The sequence below is a fragment of the Leucopleurus acutus genome (assembly GCF_964270905.1).
Source record: "Leucopleurus acutus genome assembly, chromosome: 3".
NCBI lineage: Eukaryota > Metazoa > Chordata > Mammalia > Artiodactyla > Delphinidae > Leucopleurus > Leucopleurus acutus.
The window spans coordinates 163,910,219-163,921,657 of record NC_139145.1 but is presented as its reverse complement, the minus strand read 5'-3'; positions in this window follow the sequence as shown (position 1 = coordinate 163,921,657).

The window sequence follows — 11,439 nt, the reverse complement described above, 5'->3', positions numbered from 1 at the left end:
TTTTTTTACTATTGCATCTGGCCAGTTTAATATGTTTTATATAGATCAAAAAGAGAAATTCTGTAGATTAAGGCAACTGAATGACAATTATTGTACTGTCACAAAAATATTAAACGGTATATTTAATGTGTATTTACAAGTGTATCTAATGTGTTTAGGGAGAATCCATCCCAATCCCCAGAACCTGTAAATATGTTGGGTTAAATGGCAAAGGAGAATAAGGTTGCAGGTGGACTTAAGGGACTAATCCACTGACCTTGAAATAGGGAGAGGAGTCTGGGTTCTGCAGGTGGGCCCAACATAATCACAAGTGTCCTTAAAGTGGAAGACGGACTTGGGAGAGGGTCAGTCAGAGGGAAATGTGAGGTACAATCAGAGACAGATGCAACATGGCTGGCGTTGGTTACTTACAGCATATACAGGAAGAAAGTTACTGCAGGTTCGGGAAGGAGCCACAAGCCAAAGAACGTGGGCGGCCTCTGGAAGCTAGAAAAGGCGAGGGAACAGATTCTCCCCTAGAGCCTCCAGAGAGGAACGCGTCCCTGCCGACACTTTGATTTTAGCCCAGTGGAGCGCATGTCAGACTTCTGGCCTACAGACCTGTAAGACGATAGATATGCTGTTTAAGTCGCTAAGTTTCTGGTAATGTGTTACAGCAGCAGTAGACAACTAATATACTCAGGCTAACTAGCTTTTGATCCTCTTTATTTTGGAAATACTTTTTCAGTTTATTTTGGTAATCTTTATTTTGGAGGTACTTTGCTCGTCTGTTTTGAATTTCAACAAATGTTGAATACAAAATAACCTTTAAAATCTTGGCTAATGATCTACTACTTCAAAGTTACACATCCCTTCTAAGAACGTCTTAACATGTTTGACGCTAACGTTTTCTCACATTTCTATATTTTACTGTAAATAAAAAAGAGGTATGTTAAATGCTGTGGTGTATGAAAATAACATTCAGATTCTTCTGTAATGGGGACGATCACCTGTATGTCCTGCATAAGCCAGTGCTGTGCCTGCTGTCATTTTGTTTTCTGGTGAAGAGTTGGAGAGCAACGAGCTCAGACCCGGGGGCTGTGCACTGCCTTGACAGGCAGGCGAAGCAGTGGTTCTCACTAGATCTCTACAGCCCTTTCCTGCCTGGAGGCATCTGTGGTTGTGCATCACCCCCGTCACTGAATTGACACCGTTGCACGTTATCCCCTTGATGTGTTACTGTGAGCAAGAAAAAATGAACTCTCCCTTCTGTGTTCACAAGCAGATATGATGACAGCCTGCAGCAGTTCTGCTGAGACTGATACACGTAGAATTGCTGCTCCGGACTCCTGGCTCCACCTGGGCCTGTCCAGGTATGTCCCTGGCACATGTGTGTTCCCACTGGCCTTGGCATCTCCTTATCCGGTGCAATGATTTCCACATCGATCCAGGACTGAAAGGAAGAACTTTTTCACAGGGATGGGCAGCCTATAACTCTGTGACCTATCAACCCATGATGTTTATCCTTAACTGTGTTGGGGGGATGGGGCAGGGTGGGAAAAGAATTCTTTAAGAAGAGGGGCAAGACCAGATTGTGGAAAACATTTCGATACAATGAAAGTAAAAAATAAAGACAACTTCTCAGTAGTTGCTGTGTTTTGGGAAAGCATCAAAACAGAAGATTTTAAGGGAAGAGGTACTGGGTGTTTTTAATTCAGTTGTTTTTATGTTTTTAATTCAGTTGTATAATTGAATGTAACAAACTAATTAAAAGGAACTGCATATAAATTAGCACCACTTTTAAATGCCAACAATGAATTGGAAGTGAATTTCCTGTGTGATGCCAACATTTAATGTCTCTCTAACCTTACAGGGTTCAAATGATGAGAGGAATTTTAGCAAAAATGAAAACGTATGCCCTTGTCCTTTTTTGATTTTTGAATAAGTTTCTCTCTTAAATTTTGTCCTTTTTTGATTTTTGAATAAGTTTCTTTTTTTTTTTTGAATAAAGTTTCAAAGTTTTTGAATAAAGTTTTTTTTTGAATAAAGTTTTGAATAAAGTTTCTTTTTTGATTTTTGAATAAGTTTCTCTCTTAAATTTTGTCCTTTTTTGATTTTTGAATAAGTTTCTTTTTTTTTGAATAAAGTTTCAAAGTTTTTGAATAAAGTTTTTTTTTGAATAAAGTTTTGAATAAAGTTTCTTTTTTGATTTTTGAATAAGTTTCTCTCTTAAATTTTGTCCTTTTTTGATTTTTGAATAAGTTTCTTTTTTTTTTGAATAAAGTTTCAAAGTTTTTGAATAAAGTTTTTTTTTTGAATAAAGTTTTGAATAAAGTTTCTTTTTTGATTTTTGAATAAGTTTCTCTCTTAAATTTTGGCCATGTGTGTCCACACTGAGGGGTTGTATGAATATTAGTACCAAGACTGACTTTTTTATTGTGGTAAAATATACATAATATAAAATTTTAACCATTTTTAAATGTTTAGTTCAATGGCATTAAGTACATTCACATGGTGCAACTATTATCACCATCCATCCTTAGAACTTTTATCTTCAAGACTGACTTTTTTGATAAGCAAGTTTAATTCCCCTGCCTGGTACCTGGATTTCTTTTCCTTTTCACTTTATCTTTCTATCGTGTCCTTCTAATCTATTTCCTCTAGCCTTAAAAGACCCTCAGTGTAAAGTCCAATGTGAGGGGGGTTTAGGTGACCAAATGAGTCATGCAAATTGTGTTTTGCTTTGTCTCCAGAGTAAAGAAATAACTACAGATGGCTTCTGGTTTCATCCTAGGAACACTATCATTTGAAAGGTCCCCAGGAAACTTTATTAGTTCAGGGCCACCTTAGTGCCTTGAATTTCTTGGATGTGGGCCTTCACAGCCCTGAACCAAAGTCATTTCCACCCACGGGGGAGCCAGGGGAAAGCCCCAGGGCCTTCTCTGGTGTACGGGAGAGCCCAAGACAGAGCTAGCATAGGTTCAGCCCAGCCTCCAGGAGAGAAGAGCAGCCCAGATCAGGGGCATTCCTGTTAATTTTCCAGGGACTTTCTGCAAATGGATTTTGGATGGAAATATTTGTTTTTGTTATATATCAGATGATTTTCTCATATTTTAATGAGATCTAAGAAAGACCATTTTAATTCTGTCCAAGCAGGCCTTGGGGAGGAAAAAAAAAATCTAATTTATGAGTACTCTGAAAATGTTGGGAATTCACATTAAAGAAGGTTATTATTATTATTATTTTTTTTTTTGCGGTATGCGGGCCTCTCACTCTTGCGGCCTCTCCCATTGCGGAGCACAGGCTCCGGACGCGCAGGCTCAGCGGCCATGGCTCACGGGCCCAGCCGCTCCGCGGCATGTGGGATCCTCCCGGACCGGGGCACGAACCCGTGTCCCCTGCATCGGCAGGTGGACTCTCAACCACTGTGCCACCAGGGAAGCCCTGTATTTTAACTGATAACTGACTTGATATGTGAAAACCTATACAAATAGGAATAAAGGAATGACTAATTCAGAATTAGTTCTCTTAAATAGCAAGTTTCTAAAGCTGTGTGATTCTCTTTATAAGAATGTGTTTCACACTGCTTAAGACTATGTAAATTGTTACTGTGTAAATTTTTAAAATATATATTTTTATAGATCTAAAACTTTAATGGTCTATTGGGTTGCTTGTCATAAGTTGAATATTGTTTCATTACCTTAGTATTGACTATACTTAGGTTTCTATACTTTTATACTATATAGTATAGTATAAAGTATACTATATAGTATAAAAGTATATAGACTATACTTTTCTCTATAGTCACTCAGTTTCCTTCAAATCCCGTTTGTCACAATGTTTGCTTTATAGTCAGACACAAAATTAAGTGGGTCCAAATGGTACAATCACTTCTATATTATTTGCTGAAAACAGTTGAGTCGTCCCTCAATTCACTTTGGTTTTAATCCTGTCATACTCCTCTAGGCTAAGTAAATGAAAGCTTATCTGGACTATATTTATGCTTAATATCAACATGGTTTATAAGTGATAGAAAAACTACTCACATATTCAGTCAGCCCTGGACCAGAAGGCTCTGTAGAACAGCCAGAAGTGCGTGCCATATGTCTGCACTGGAAGACCATAGAATGCGCTTTAGGAAACAAGAGCTCAGCGTGGAATGAGTGTGGTTCAAAGCCAGCGTGGATGAGTGGACCACATGTGGGACATTCAAGTTATATTCCTATCCGGTGTCTCTGGAGAAAATACCACTCTCTGTTTAAAAAAAAACCCACAAAAACAGAGTTCTGAATATAATTGATCCATTGGTCCTCATAGTCAACGTCATCAGGTCTCAGATTATTTAAGTCATTTTGCTGCCACCAGTGTCACTTAGTCACTTGGAAAGTTTAGTCAAGACAATTTCCTAAAATTTTTTTTAAATGCTCACTTTAAGTATTTTCAACTTAGTCTAGATGGGTTGTAAAACCCATTTCTGTACAAGTAGTTTATTTAAATAAGGAATGTGCCCTAAGAAGCATTCCTGAGGTACAGAAATATTTTTTCCATTGAAATAATATTCTTTGTTTACGAATAGGCTTTCTTATTTCTAACTTATAAAACCTCAGACGGAACATCTGGACAGAACCATATAGAGGATGGTAGTTAAAACTATCAGCATAGCATTTTACTATTCTGTTTTACTCATCCTCGAGTTTGAAAAGGTGGGGTGAAGGTCAAATCGGTAATGCTAGAAGGCTTCATGGATAACGTATAACTTTACTCCATTGCTCCTTACCATACATCAACACCTTTATAAGGACAAACATGAAGGCCTGAGACTTTCCTGGCCCCATGTCTTTTTATCACTGTCATCCCCAAAGACAGAATCTGGGAAACAACTTGGGATCTACTTCATGTACCTTCAAGTCTCGGCTTTTGTCCACTGCTCAGTGTGTGCATGGACTTCCTTTGGGTGCTGGCTTCTCTGCTGGACCGAACTTCATGGGAAGGACCCCAGGGCTAGGTGATGAGAAGCAGCTGGTGTAAACTGACGGTGGGGGGTGAAGACCTGAAAAGCTGCGTGAATGTTCTGGAACTTCCCGTATGTGATTCCAAGTAGACACATTTATGACTCCCTTAAATAAAAAAGGAGCAGAGATGAGGTGATACCTGGTGAAATGATGTTTATTATAAAATATTTGTATCATTATAGCTAAATAGGAAAGATAAATATATGTTTATATCTCTTATCAGAAGCTACCCTTAGCTATAATTAAGCATGCTGGATAGATTAAAAACTGAGCGCTGGTGTATATTTGATCTATGTTTAAATTCATTAGTCAGAAAGTGGTAAATGAGAAATTAATTTTTCCACTTGGTTTATATTTCACAAGATAAGAGTGGACACTTCAGTCGGCTTGTGAGGCCAGTTGTATTACTGGTTGCATTTTCAGCTGTCCCTCCTGTGTGTCTTTCTAGGTGCTAGCAGACTAGAAGACACTCCATGTACGTACAGGAAAAGGAAATGTCACATGATTCTCTTTTTAAAGCAGGAAGTCAAGTGGCTTTTTCCTTTGAAAATTGTGACAGAACAGTGCTTATAAAACTATCCATGGTGAATCTGTGGTGATGGACCTGTTCTTAAAATTTCCAATTCTTTGCAGACTGGCACTTTTGTAAAATTAAATTAAAATGTTGCACTGAGATCAAATTGCTATACAAGTTTCTAAACAATTGCTCTCAGTTTCTGTACATTCTTGCAGATGGGCAGAAAGAGTTTGCTATGTGGCACTGGTCTGTAGAGCACCCTTTAGTAGCAGTGAAACATGAGTTTCAGGCAAGGATCAATAGCTTCTGATGTTATTTATCTGGGAGCTTGGGATTTTGCCCAGAACGGGAGGGCAGTTCTTTCGTTTTGTTGTTTTGCTATTGGTCCAACTTTTGTGTAGAGTTGCCCAGTATGTGCCTTGCTCAGGGCACCTGACTGAGGAGGTGCATGGGGGCTGGGATCTCTCCTCTGAGTCATACCCTCTGCTTGGCGGAGGTCCTTGGATCAGCCCTCAGATAGTCCCAGTTACATTTGCTACCTTTTTGAGAAGGCTTCCCTAGGTTTCTACATTCTCTTAGTGGAAATCAGCAAGAACCTCCTTTTGATTTCAGTTCGTTATGGTTAACAAAAATCTTCATCACATTTATTTCTTTACTGGATTTCAAGCTCCTGTGGGAAGGAGTGTGGGTCTTATATTGTGACTAGAACAGTGCTCATACTAATATCAAATGAATTCCGAATCACAGGTTGGTAGTGAAAGCCACACTCAGCTGTTAACCTTCTTGAAGAAGCAAAGAATCTCATAGTGTGATGACTTTTTTCCTTCTTTTTTTATTGATCCAGGACTTGAAGAGACCAAGTTTTTAGATGTAGTTAGATGTAGTCCTGGGGAGAGAAGCTTCCTGAAGTTAATGATACCCCGACATACTCATCCAGTCAGAGAGACCTATGGAATGGCCACGATAGACATAAGAGGTCAAACCAAGTATTGTTAACATTTTATCTTTAGTGAGGTTAAAATTAACCAAGGACATTGAGTTCACCGAGAAACAGGTTCTTAAACAAATATAGCTCATGAAAAAACATTGCCTATTGGGGTCACGGACTCCTAACAATGAACAGAACCTTAATATGTCCGGGGAACACACGTGCCATGTTGCACTGCTGGTGGAAGAGGCCTGACCCCAGCCTGGACTCTGCAGAGCCTCCTGGCAGGTCGCAGGTAGGGGACAGTGGTGTAGGGTGAGGCTGGTGTGGCAAACAGGGAAGCAAGGGCATAGCAGCCTGAGACCACCTCAGGTATTTATTAAAGTCAGAAGCAGGACACACCCCTTGGCATGCACAACTGACATCAGGAAAAATGAAGGCCTGGAAACTTACCAACACAGAGGAAATAACTTTTGGTGGCAAATGGGACAGAAGAGAGTTCTTAAACAACAAGTGGCTTGTAATGGTCTCTTCTCCACCAGACACATCCATCACGCCTTGGTTCCTAGGGTCTTCACGCATCTGAAAGGCACACTGTTTGACCCTCACAGGCCTCGTCGATAGTGGCCTGAAGAGGGGGCACGGGCTCAACGTCTGTAATAAGGAAGAGTTTTGAGCAAATCCATGAATTCCAATTCTGTGTGGGATTTTAGTGTGAATGACAAATGTTTATGAGCCTAAGTTGCTCTTTTATGATTAATATGAAATACTGCCTGAGCCTAAAAGCCAGTCTTGCCAGAAACGCAAGTATGTGTCTAACATATTTTGGGTTCTGTTCAAGCAGTTAGGTTGTGAGGATAGAAAACCACTTAAGTCAGTTCCATAAGGAGAATCCCACAGACCGACAGGGCAGGAAGTACAGCCAGTCCTCCTGGAAGGCACCTGGGACTTAGAGAGCCAAGAAGTAAAGCTTCCAGCAGCGTCTCTCACAATCCACGGAGAGATGGTCTCATCGCTCAAGATTTCCCCGCCTCACTCTGTACATGATCTCTCTTTCCTTTCGTCTCTTTGTCTCTCTCCACCTCCATCTCCCACTCTTCATCCTCCGGGCACACAAGGGTGCTCCTGCCACTGAAGGAAGCTGCATCTTAGCTCACCAGTCCAAAATCCTGAGAAGTAGAATCTGATTGGCTCAGCCGACCTACGGTCCTTGAACCACGTGCACAACTCTATCCAATCATCTGTGGCCAAGGCATGGGGCCCAGGCGCCTGCAGCACAGATTCAAAGTTTCTGGGAAGCAGGTGTGTTCAGGGCGTGCCTCAAACCATATCAAATACACGTGGAGTTTTCACAGCTCAGGTGCACACATGAGTGACCTTCAGCGAAGGAAGAAGAATCAGCGTAGTTCAGAGCACCTCGTAGTTAAGGTTGGTAATCATCCAATTAGCATCCTCACCGATAGAAATGTTAACGAGTTCATCAGAGAAGAACAAAGACAAATGCAGGTGACATCAAAGCTTTAGGGTAAGAGTTACACAAGGTTGCCCTCATGAGGCAGTTTTCTTAGTGGTCGGAGGGGGAGATAGGAAAAACAAAGAGTCACAGGTGTCCGGAGTAATTCCCTTCGTGTGCAGGTTTGTTGCTGTTGATCTGCTTAAATAGCCTAAAAGACACACATGTGCTGTTTTTCAAATGCAGACCGAAGGCCTGCGAGCTTTCCTGAAGCTTTTTGATGGAAGGGGATTTACAGTTCTGTCCTCTAAGCCTCAACTACGTGTGTTTTCAGCCCCATTTTTGGCCTGCGGTTGGCTAGCTCTGTAAAGTGCTCTGGGCTCCAGTACTTGAACTTCATGTTGCAAAGGGTAAATTTAGCATTGCTGCTTCCTCCAAGTTCCATGACGACTTCCTTAATTTGTTGTTCTCTTTGTGCCCTGGGTAGTGAACTCTTACCGACAGTGGAGACTGGCTCCTGCACTCTTAAGCCTAAGTGCCAAGGTTGTCTGGAACCTTATGCACAGAATTCCCAACAGCTCTGTCACAGGTTAGTTTAACGTTTACTGTAATGAGGTGTTGTTTTCCCTATGCCTCTTATTCCTTCTACAGGATATTATATTTGTTAAGATACAGCCTGGAGCCAGGGAACAGAGCAGAGAACCCAGACCCTTCGAAGGGTAAACCTGCTGGTTGTTCTCATCCGTCAGATTACATGTGTGGCTTTCTAGACACTAAGTAAATAAAAACAACGGGAAATCTTTGGAGAGCCTCATGGTGGATATCAGAAAAGATAGTTTGGTGTTGTAAATGAATATTCACTAAATCTATTTCTGGGCCAACTTGTGTTGGGGACATTAAAATTACCTACATTTCAAAGGTTAACAATGCAACTAAACTAAGCCAATGTAAGTTTAGGCTTAAACATACAAAGAGGAACTATTTCCCACAAGCTAATGGTCGGCAAGACCTAATGGAATGAGTGTGTTGAACAATGCTGTAAAAACCACAATAAAAAAAGCAGTCAGACTTAAAGCTTCATTTGAATAACCTCAGACACCAAGTTGAATATCCATGTGGGAAGAAGCAAACACCTTATAAGATAGATATGGTTGGTGCTAAACCTCTACTCACCCCAGCTCAGGGAAAAAGAAGTAAATAGATATGGTGAAATGATTTCAAATGGTTCCAAGCCATCTCCCTTACTTTACTCCTAAACCATCCCCAGATAATGCGATTTTCAAAGTCAGTTATTGTGTTGAACAAAGGACAGTGATGAAAAATAGTAACCAAAGTCATTTTCAAATGAGTGAAACAAGATATGCTTCTTCAAATATGAAGAAATCTCTCAAAATAAAACCATTTAACAACTTTTATGAAGTTTAGGAATTAAGCAAAGACGTGGTAAAGGACAACTGCTTCAAAATTGTAGCAATGCCTCTAAGTTCCTATTTGTAGGCTGATGGTCCTGAGGAGATGCATTAGGACCTCGTACATTAATGCAACCTTCAGTGCCATTTAATCCTAACAGGGACCAGAAAGTTCAGCATCATCTATGTAGCAGGCCAAAACGCTGCCAAGTCCTTGTATACAGAGGAATCAAGTATCACACTGAAGTACTGACCTGGTGATTAATGACCCACTATCCGCCAGCCACTTCTCTTCACAGGAGCATTCTAACTGTTTCTCGGCATCCAGCCATACGTTTGGTCCCTCTATGCAACTGCAGGCAACCTCAGTTCCATGTTCCCTCACAGCAACTCTTTGGTCTCAAGCTGTACCATGTGGAGAGAGGATTTTATGAATCTCTTGCCAAGGATCTTTCAGGTCAAGGTCAAGCCATGGATCTTTTCACATTATGCCTTCAAGAGACCAGCATCCAAAGTGACTGTGCAAGACACCCAGAGGGTCACACCTTAGTAGTAGAGCTAAACTAGCCCAGAATAGAGACTACTCCAGATGTACCCTTAAACACTTAAAAAGAAGCCATGAAAGGATCAAACCAATCTGATCTTCCAGGACTTTAACTAGCTTCCAGAACAAAACCAACATTCTTTAAAGGAGGATAGCTAAGTTCAGATACTCAATGATCTAACGACTCAATGTTCAGGATCCCCAAAAAAAATACTAGACATGCCAAGAATCAGGAACTATGACCCATAACCAGGAGGAGAAAAAGAATCAATAGAAAAAGACCCACCAATGACAGAGATGGTGAAATTAGTATTCAAAGACAATGAAATACCTATTACAAACATGCTCAACATGTTTAAGGATCTTTAAATAATATGAATATAATCAGGAGAGACAGTGAAGACATAAAGAACCAATTGGAACTTCCAGAGATGAAAATTAAGATATCTGAAGTGAAAAAATACACTGGGTGGGACTAACTGCAGCTTAGACATGGAAAAAGACCAGGGAACCTGAAGATGTAGCAGTACAAACTATTCAATCTGAAACATTAACTAACTAAATAAATCAGGCCTCAATGACCTGGGGATAATATAGAGTGGTTCATTATATGTTTGACTGGAGTCCCAGAAAAGTGTGTGTTGGCAGGAGGAGAGGAGAGGGAGACAGAAAGATATTGGAAGAAATAATGGCTGAAAAACTTCCAAATTTAATAAAAACTATGAACCCACAGATCTAAGGACCTTAAGGAACCTGAAGTAGCATAAACACACACACACACACACACACACACACACACAATAACATCAAAGTACATCAAAATCAAATTTCTGAAAGACAGTGATAAAGAGAAAATCTTAAAATCAGCCAGAGGAAAAAGGCACATGGTGTACAGAGGAATAAGGATAAGAATGAGAGCAGATTTCAGAAATGATGCAAGTCAGAAGACCATGGACATCTTTAAATTGTAGAATGAAAGAAAAAATACTGTCAACATAGAGTTCTATATCCAGCAAAAATCTTCTTTAAAAATTTTACCTTAAGGTGAAATAAAGACTTATTAAGACAAACAAAAGCTGAGAGGCTTTGCCAGTTAACATCACTGTAAGTATTGTTAGAGGAAGTTCTTTAGATAGAAGAAAAATAAAACCAGATGGAAACTTGGATCTAACAAAGGAATGAGGAGTACGAGAAATGGTAAATATGTGGGTAAATATGAAAGTATTTTTTCACTTTTAAATCTCTTCTATGACTAATTAACTATATAAAGCAAAAATAAACATGTGTTCATAACTTATGCAGAAATAAAATGTATGACAACAATAGCACAAAGGATGGAAGGGGAAAATGGAAGTATATTGTTATAAGGTTATTATACAATATTCAAACATTATTAATTAAAGTAAAGTTGGTAAGTTGAGGATATATATTATAAACATTAGCACAACCACTAAAAGCTAAAAGGTAGAGGTATAGCTAAGAAACCAATAGCAGGAAATAGGGTAAAAAATGAACAGAGAACAGATGGGATAAATAGAGAACAAACATCCAGATGGTAGATTTAATCACAACCATTACATGTAAATGGTTACAAACA